The sequence below is a fragment of the Mytilus edulis genome, chromosome 7, assembly GCF_963676685.1.
Source record: "Mytilus edulis chromosome 7, xbMytEdul2.2, whole genome shotgun sequence".
In the NCBI taxonomy this organism is placed as follows: Eukaryota; Metazoa; Mollusca; class Bivalvia; order Mytilida; family Mytilidae; genus Mytilus; species Mytilus edulis.
The window spans coordinates 247,501-257,997 of NC_092350.1; positions in this window are offsets into that span (position 1 = coordinate 247,501).

A 10,497-nucleotide genomic window follows, 5' to 3' on the forward strand; every position below is an offset into this window, starting at 1 on the left:
AAATGATAAATTTAGCAATGTTTCTATTATATGATTTCGTTCTCCTCGTAAAGTTTGGTTATTACATAAGTATGATAGATGTACCCGAGAATCTTTTATTTAGCTTCGTGCTACATGTATTTTATTATCTACCGTTAATTTGTCACGATAGAGTATATAGAAATAGATAATTTGCATTGCTGTTTAATTATTGACACAGATAATTGATATTTCATAAATGGCGGCATATTTGACAAAATAAGGAAAAGTGTTTAAGTAGATATTTATTAGTACACTTATATTATACATTGTAATGATAGAAGTATAACTATGAATGAACTTGAGTTATTTTGTCATATTGTATATTTTAATATTTTACGAGTTCGAATGTTTATGATTACATTTTGGTTTTAGGACTCCATTGATGTAGTTATTTACAAAGTGTATTAGTGAACTGTGCCTTGTCCTGGCCAGCAAAAACTCACTCCACAAGTGGTAAGAGTCAATCTATTTTTAACTATGTAATGTTGTAAACAAGACGTTATGGATTATTTCCCTTTAAATATGCGGTTTTAAGCATATTTAATATATTGGCTTAATTAGTCTTTATAAAAATAGTATTTACAATTTAATGATTGTTGTAATGTAATTGTATCTGAAGAACAAATAATATCGTATGTTCCGATTACCTAAATGTTATATTTGCAGTTTTAACTTTAGTTTTGTACCGTACACATAGTAAACCAGTAAACACTATATAGCATATTATTTATGATCAAGGGTTACATATTTGTGTATTGTATCACAATGAGAACTTAAAGTACACCTGACATCAGCTCACTGATTGTCTATTATATGTATTCGTAGAATAGTACACAATCTTAAACTGCAATGTATTTTACCATTACTATATGTGATAATGTGTAATTTAAGATACTTGTGTTTTATAATAGAACTGTTATTTGTAATTGTGATATTGTTATTTCAGAGTTTATTTTTTATACTACTGGAATAATAAATCATCCGAACCCTAAACAGAGTTTGTTATATCTTTACCCAAGAACCGACCCTGTTACAAAATCTCCCCTCTGTTGAAGAAAATGACTTCCATGTCATTGTGTCTTTCTCCCCTCTTATGACCTTGTCGTCCTCGTCAAGCTGCTTACATTAAGAACTGTTCTCAATAATCTTGATGATAGCCCTCGATAGTTCCATCTCTAAACCTCTAAATCGTCCTGTTTCTGCCTGGTTTTCCAACCAATGTACTTTAGCTAACCAATCTGGTTTAGTTGTGGCCTGCTTTGATGTAGTGACATAATCTTGCAGGTACTTCGGTGGTTTTCGATTTCTCTGAGGTCTAGCAAGTGTGGTAGGTTCTGGTATGTGGTGACGTGGTGGTGTAGGTAAGTATCTACGTCTTCTTTCCCTAACTGGTTGTACTCTTGTAGTTTCATCATGTGTGGGTTCATCTGCCATTTCATCTAGAGATGGATCCTCCGTCAACGCACTGCCATTATCTGATTCTAAAGTGTCATCTTCAATATTCTGACCAGTCGCTGCAGGTTCAACATCCTCTGTTCCAGGGTTAGGTTCTTCGGCAATTACTATGTCTGAAGGTAAAGCGTCCTCTACTAAACCATTAACCTGGCTACTACCAACGGCATCAAGATCGTCACCCGTGTCGCTGATAGTTACATCATTTACCCTAGGTCTTTCCACCATATCTACTTCACTGTCAGTGTTGCTAGGTGTACTCCTCCCTGTCTCTATTATCCAATACCCCTGCTCCGACTCCTCATCTGATTCCGATGCAGACATCTTTTCAATGCTGTTCCCAACAGACTTCGTCGGTGGTCGTCCAGACCTCAGCGGTTTACGCCTCTGTCTAGGTGCAGGAGCTATCTCAGACTCAACAGTCTTTGGCAGAAATCCAATTGGAAGTAGAAGATTGCGGTGAAGTGTCTTCTTCCTTCCAGTTCCGTTTTCTTTCTTGACCTCATACACAGGTATCTCTTTGTTAGGCTGATTAACAATCTGGTATGGATCTTCTTCCCACTTGTCAGCTAGCTTATGTTTCCCGTCGAAGGCCAAGATCTTTACTAAGACTCTGTCGCCGGTTTGTAAGATGGCTGATCTAGCTTTCTTGTTGTAGTTGTATTTTTGTCTATCTTTCCCTATTCTCGAGTGTTTTGTTGCCAACTCGTATGCCTCTTTCAATCTTTTCTGTACGGTTTCAATGTACTTCGTCACTGGTTGCTTTTGTTCATTACCAGGAAGGTTGAAGGCGATGTCAATCGGTAATCGTGGTTCCCTACCAAACATTAGGAAGTACGGTGAGTATCTGGTAGTTGTCTGTCTGGTGCAGTTGTAAGCATGTACTAATCCAGCAATGTGTGCTTTCCAATCTTTCTTCTGTGTTGTTTCCAGTGTACCTAACATACCCAGTAATGTTCGATTGAAACGCTCTGTAGTACCGTTGCCCATAGGATGGTAAGGTGTAGTACGTGATTTCTGCATGCCTGTGATGTTACATAGTTCTTTAATGGTGTTCGATTCAAAGTTGGCACCTTGGTCACTGTGAATACGTTCTGGCAATCCGTAATGTACTACAAAGTGGTTAAAAAATGCTTCGGCGGTAGTCTTTGCTGTTTGGTTCCTCGTTGGAATCGCTAAGGCATACCGTGTAAAGTGATCGGTGATGACAAGAACATTTTCAAAACCTCCTTTTGATCTTTCCAGTGACAAGTAGTCCATGCATACTAGTTCAAGTGGTTGGTATGTTTCAATGCTAACTAGTGGTGCTCTTTCATTAGTTGGTGTTTTTCGTCTTATGCATCTGTTGCATTGCGTTATCCACTGATCCACATCTCTTGTCATCCCATACCATACAAATTTATCTCTTATAAGTGACAGTGTCTTATCTCGTCCTTGATGGCCCATGTCATCGTGAAGTGCTTTCATTACTTTCGGAAGGCAAGTTTCTGGTAAAACAAGTTGCTTAACTGTTGTGCCATCAAGTATAGCTTCTCTGAATAGAATTCCATCTTTAAGTTGTAATTTGTCGAAGTTATTGATGAACCATGTATTCTCTGGTGATCGTTCAAGTTGTTCCTTAGTTGGCTTGCGGTGTTCGGATACCCAATAAATCCATTCTTTAATTCTGTAATCGCTCTTTTGTTCTGATTTGATGTCAACCAAGTGCTGTGCTGGTAACGATGTATCATCAACAGTTGCAAGAGTATTCATCGACAAAGTATCGACGAAAGGTTGAGCATGCTGAAGATTGCAGATGGCTTTGACAGAAGTTGCATCTAAGTTGGATGGTGAACGTCCAAGTAACTCGGGTAATCTTGATAAAGAATCAGCATCGGCATTCTTGGAACCTGGTCTGTACATGATGTTAAAGTTGTACGATGCTAATGCTGCAATCCAACGGTGTCCAGTTGCATCTAGTTTGGCTGATGTTAGCACGTATGTTAGAGGATTGTTGTCTGTCAATACTGTAAAGGTGTTTCCATATAAGTAGTCGTGGAATTTCTCGGTGACAGCCCATTTTAATGCCAAAAATTCTAATTTATGTACAGGATAATTTCGCTCTGTTTTACTGAGTCCTCTACTGGCGTAAGCAATGACACGCTTCTTGTTTTCCTGTTCTTGGTATAATACCGCTCCTAAGCCTTGCATGGATGCATCAGTATGTAACTCAAACTGTTTATTGTATCGAGGAAATCCCAGTATAGGTGGTGAAGCTAGTGCTGTTTTAAGTGTTTGGAAAGCTTGTTCTTGAAGATCTCCCCATATCCATGATTGACTGTTTGGATCTCGAGGTTTCGGCTTGCGTCTCTTTGATGAACTTTTTGGTGGAGGCATCAAGTCGGTGAGTGGTCTTGCTATTTTAGAAAAATCTTTAACAAACTTTCGGTAGTATCCTACAAAGCCAAGGAAGCGTCGGACTTCTTCTGGTGTTGTCGGACGTGGCCAGTTGGTTACCTTGTCTATCTTTGCAGGATCCGGTTGTATTCCATCTTTGGAGACGATGTGACCTATATATTTGACTTTCTCTTGAAGGAATGAGCATTTCTTTGGCGATAATTTAAGGTTGCTTTCTCTTAATCTCTGTAATACTTTCTCTAATCTTACTAGATGTTCCTCATACGTATCGGAGAATATAATAAGATCGTCTAAATAGATAAAGCAGATATCAAGATGGAGGTCTCCTAGTATTTCTTCCATAAGCCTCTGATATGTCGCTGGACTGTTGACTAATCCAAACGGCAAGCGGTTAAATTCGTAAAAACCTAGTGGACCGACAGTGAAAGCTGTTCTCTGCTTATGGGACTCTTCTACCTCTACCTGATGGTACCCGCTCTTCATATCTAGTACTGTATATAGCGTGTTACCTCCTAGGGCGTCTAGTATCTCCTCGCTGCGTGGCAAAGCGTAAGAATCCTTCACGGACCTTTGATTAAGTTGTCTGTAATCAATACACATTCTGAGTTTCCCATCCTTCTTTCGACAAAGTACCACATTAGATGACCAAGGTGAGTGTGAACGTCGTATTATGCCAGCTGTGAGTAGTTGCTGTAGATGTGTACGAACTTCATCAAACATGGCTGGTGGTATACGCCTATGTCTCTGCTTGAACGGTGTATCATCAGTGAGATCAATTCTATGACGAACTGCATCTGTATGACCAATGTCGGTGTCTGACATACTAAAAACATCTCTATACTGTCTAAGTAGTTGTTTACCTTTCTCTAACTGTTCATCACTGAGTACGTCTGTTGGTAAGTGTACATCGTTTAAAACATCATAATCTGTACAATCTGGTGTTTCTATATCAGCAATTGAGACAGGTTGCAGCTCACAAAGGATGGCATTCGGTGAAACTGTTATGGTTCTCGTTGTTACATTACTGATATGTACAGGTACTAATCTGTTATCTCTGTATTGGTAGTTGACAAGAGTTGGAGCTATGTCTAAGTCTTCAGGTACTGCTGCCTTATGTGTTGGTTGAAGTATTCCACATACAGGGTGGTACGGCAACTCATGGTCCATATAGCCTTGAAGCATAACATCTTTATTCGGTGGAATGCGAACAGTCTTTCCCTCTGCGCATTTAATCAATGCTAACCTGTTGCTTCTCTTGTTGAGTTCTTTCTCTCTGAGTAAAAGGCATCGAAACGTCATATACCATGGTGTAATCAAGTTGGCGTTCTGCAAAAACCGATGACCAAAGCGTTGTTTCACATCATCCATAGCTCTATGCAATACGTTGGTACCAAGTAGCAAAGGCACGGCCTTGTTGTAGTTGCTATCAGGAACTACTAGTAATAAGCAAGGTTGTGGTAATTCTGATGGTGATGCTCCAGGTAATTCTAAGTCGACAGTGATGTAACCATGATACGGTAAGTTCTCTCCATCAGCACATTCAATGTGTAAAATACGGTTAAGTGTCTGTATAGTATGATCAGGTAAGTATTTTCGATGAAATGACTCGCTGACAGTGCTTACTGTGGAACCTGTATCTAATAACGCTGTAGCTGGAATACCATGTATCTTAACAGTGACTTCGTTGGTGTTACCTATTAGTTGGTCAGTGACATCTTGTGTTGACTGTCGCTGTTGGTATGCATATGTTCTATCTTCAGCGTTGATCTGCTGGAAGGTATAGGCTTGTCGTGAATGGTCTAATCGTATACGGCAACCAATGGCTATGTGATCAAGTCCTCCGCATCGATAACATACGATAGGATCTCTTGGAATAGGAGTAGCAGTAGGTGAGTAGTTTTGGTTGGCTTGGTTGTCAAAGTCGTTGTCCCAGTAGGGTCGTTGTCTACGTCTACGACGATGGCGTTTCTTCTTTGGACCATACTGTTCCATGACTAATTGGAAGAATGTAGTAGCCCCTTACTTAATAAATGCCAACAACAAAACCGAAAATGAAAAACAAAATACTTTCACTTCCTAAAGCCTATGTCTATAAAAGGTGTTTCAAAACAAAAATGTTGCAATACAACTATAAACTACATAACCACCACACTAGAGTATCATAATTACAATAAATCAAAATGGTAAATTTTAATCAATAACTAATACTCAATTCTATAATTACTAAAATACACACAAATTATATCAAATACACATGAGTGTGCATTGATAAATAAGTACTATCAAATATCAAAATGATTGAGCATCATATGCAAATGAGTGCACCTCAAACAAATTATATTTATAAGTGAATAAATTAAAATAATTCAACAGTCACTTATTTCAAATCTATTTAATCAAACTATAGATTTTCAAACTCTGTCTAAGTTCAACACAGAGTAAAGGTACTATATACTATAACTGTATACGATAGTGTTGCTTTCTGTATAAAATGTACTTTTAATGTGTAAAAATATAAGTCAATAAATTCTACAAGTACATCTGCACTCTCCTTTTAATGTAAACAATCAATCACCAAGTAATGCTAATGTCCAATGAACAAAAAAATAAAAAAAAATTCAATGTTCGAATGTAAAATGTTTAAGTCTGAAAGGTCAGTATGTAGGACGTTAACAAAAAATTTCAAAGTCCAAAAGTGTATGAATGAATGACCAATGTCAATGTGTAAAAAATGTTTAAGTGTAACTAAGTTCAAGTTGAACTGTGGTATACCAATAACACTACATGTATGTATGTATGTATGTATGCTATCTATCAATGTATGTTGCTGTAATAAGTGTTGATGTTGCAATACGATATAGTAATCGACCAATTGCAATGTATGCTATCTAATTAAAATCTTCTTTATGTAAACAAATTAATGTATGTGTAAAATGTTTTTTTCAAAGTGTGTAAGCAAACTATTTCAGTATACAATTATAATATATATATAAGTAAAAAGCCTACCTTATAAAGCTAAGTTACTTTTCCAATTCCAATCACAAAAATAAGAATTAATTTAAACAACAAAAGTTCTATTTTCAATTAAGAAAATCTAAAAGTCTAAGTTACTAAAAGTAACTTCCGGTTTCACAAATCTTCATAACTGGAACACGGTATAAAATGTTAATGTAAATAAACACATGTGGACATCAACGGATGTAAACACTGGCACGTGCATCTTCGGACATCTGCGCATTGTTGGTAAACAAACATCACGTGGTCTCGTCTGTCGTCTGCTTCGGTGGTCACACACACACACTGGTACCCTAATTCGACTGTGCCATCAAATCCATCAAACTACGTTGGGCGCCATTTTGTAACAGGGTCGGTTCTTGGGTAAAGATATAACAAACTCTGTTTAGGGTTCGGATGATTTATTATTCCAGTAGTATAAAAAATAAACTCTGAAATAACAATATCACAATTACAAATAACAGTTCTATTATAAAACACAAGTATCTTAAATTACACATTATCACATATAGTAATGGTAAAATACATTGCAGTTTAAGATTGTGTACTATTCTACGAATACATATAATAGACAATCAGTGAGCTGATGTCAGGTGTACTTTAAGTTCTCATTGTGATACAATACACAAATATGTAACCCTTGATCATAAATAATATGCTATATAGTGTTTACTGGTTTACTATGTGTACGGTACAAAACTAAAGTTAAAACTGCAAATATAACATTTAGGTAATCGGAACATACGATATTATTTGTTCTTCAGATACAATTACATTACAACAATCATTAAATTGTAAATACTATTTTTATAAAGACTAATTAAGCCAATATATTAAATATGCTTAAAACCGCATATTTAAAGGGAAATAATCCATAACGTCTTGTTTACAACATTACATAGTTAAAAATAGATTGACTCTTACCACTTGTGGAGTGAGTTTTTGCTGGCCAGGACAAGGCACAGTTCACTAATACACTTTGTAAATAACTACATCAATGGAGTCCTAAAACCAAAATGTAATCATAAACATTCGAACTCGTAAAATATTAAAATATACAATATGACAAAATAACTCAAGTTCATTCATAGTTATACTTCTATCATTACAATGTATAATATAAGTGTACTAATAAATATCTACTTAAACACTTTTCCTTATTTTGTCAAATATGCCGCCATTTATGAAATATCAATTATCTGTGTCAATAATTAAACAGCAATGCAAATTATCTATTTCTATATACTCTATCGTGACAAATTAACGGTAGATAATAAAATACATGTAGCACGAAGCTAAATAAAAGATTCTCGGGTACATCTATCATACTTATGTAATAACCAAACTTTACGAGGAGAACGAAATCATATAATAGAAACATTGCTAAATTTATCATTTACATGTGAAAATATTAATTATATAACAAAGAAATTTAACTTACATCAATATGTAATATGTTGTGTCCACAATGAATGAAAACATAACAGGTAATAATTCGGGACACACAATATCGTGCGACTGCAATTTTCAAGTTTCCGTTCAAATCATACCTGGTCAATACAAAATATAAATTGACCGCGAAATCACAATGACCAATCAAATACGTAATTTAAAGTAAGAACCTTTTGAATATTCATGAACTCAATATAAAAAGTAAAGTGTAGATTTGATTTAAATAATAATATTCCTTTATCAAAATTCTAGAGTTAAACGTTATTATAAATAGAATTAATTTAAGAACTTTAAAGATATTTTTACTATTATTTATATATAATTAATAGACGTAAAAATGACACTACTACATATGTATATGTGTATGTTTGTTTGTTTGTTTGTATGTGTGTATGTATGTATGTATGTATGTATGTATGTATGTATGTATGTATGTATGTATGTATGTATGTATGTATGTATGTATGTATGTATGTATGTATGTATGTATGTATGTATGTATGTATGTATGTATGTATGTATGTATGTATGTATGTATGTATGTATGTATGTATTTATGTATATATGCATTAACATTATTTCTAATATTTTCGTTACGTACTATGACGTCATGTAGCTCAAAAATCGTATCGCCATTATACGCTTAAATTTATGCACATGCGCAAATACAACAAAGTCACTTGAATTTTATTTTCTGGGTTCATTTCATATCAGCCAGGTTTATACTAAAAACAAATTATCTCCCTTAGTGCAACTCATTTGCAGTCTAGTTAAAACCCCCTAACCCTAACCCTAACCCTAACCCTAAGCCATTTTTAGGTAACAATTGTCCTCTATGATCAGGTCAGAACAAAAATATCATAATAAAGTTGAAATATTGTCGCTTTCAATTGTTTCGCAACACAAATATAAGTAACCGTAGACTTATAAATCTCTCAATGTGTGTCACAATATACATTCTGATAGTTGTCGACAAAATGTTTAGTAACCATAGACTTCTAACCTGTCTAAAACTGTCAATCCTGAGGTACCAACACAATAAAATGTGAATGCCAGTAAGTAATAACCAAGAAAATGGTCAATATTGGCACCCATTAGTGCTGAATGCAACAAATATAGCACTTCAAAAACCCTTAATTGTTTCATTTTTATGTCTTACTATCCATTATTAGGTATCAAGCGTCCTCTATGATCAGGCAAGAACATAAAATTTATAAAAAAAGATAAAATTTTGTCGCTTTAAATTGTTTAGCGACATAAATACCAGTAAACCTAACCCTAAACCTAACCCTAACACTAAACCCTAACCCTAACCCTAACCCTAACACTAACCCTAACACTAAACCTAACCCTACTCTAACCCTTCTCACGCATGCGCAGTCACAGAAAAGGGCAGAGATGCGCAGAAGTGAAAAAGGGCACCTCATTAATCTCGCCAAAGTATACTACCCTAACCCTTACCATAACCCTAACCCTAACCCTAACCCTAACCCTTACCCTAACCCCTAACCCCTAACCCTAACCCTAACCCTAGCCCTAACATAACCCTAACCCTAACCCTAAGCTTAATCTCAATCCTTATCTTCAATAAGAGCCAACATATGCTGAAATAAAGATTAAGGTTGAGTAAACTTCAACCTTAACTTTAACTTTAACCTTAAACTTAAAAAATATCCTACAAATGCTTAAGAAATAATTAAGGTTAAATGGAAAGTTAACCTTAACCTTAACCTTAACCTTTAATCGGTTAAACGGAAAATTAACCACAATCCTAATCTTCAATAAGAGCCAACATATGCTGAAATAAAGATTAAGGTTGAGTAAACGTCAACCTTACCCTTAACTTTAACCTAAAACTTAAAAAATAGCCTACAAATGCTTAAGAAATGATTAAGGTTAAATGGAAAGTTAACCTTAACCTTTATCTTAACCTAAACTTTAAGCTTAACCTCATCATTAATCTTCAATTATAGCCAACATACGCTTAAATAAAGATTAAGGTACTTTGCAAAGTCAATTGTAATCCTAACCTTAACCATAAACTTGAATAATAAGAAACATATGCTTAAAAAAACTGTTATAGTTCTAAAAGATGTGTCACTATTATTTTACAGGTGTCGGCTGAATACTGATAATATATTCTGAAGCATCTCGGCATTT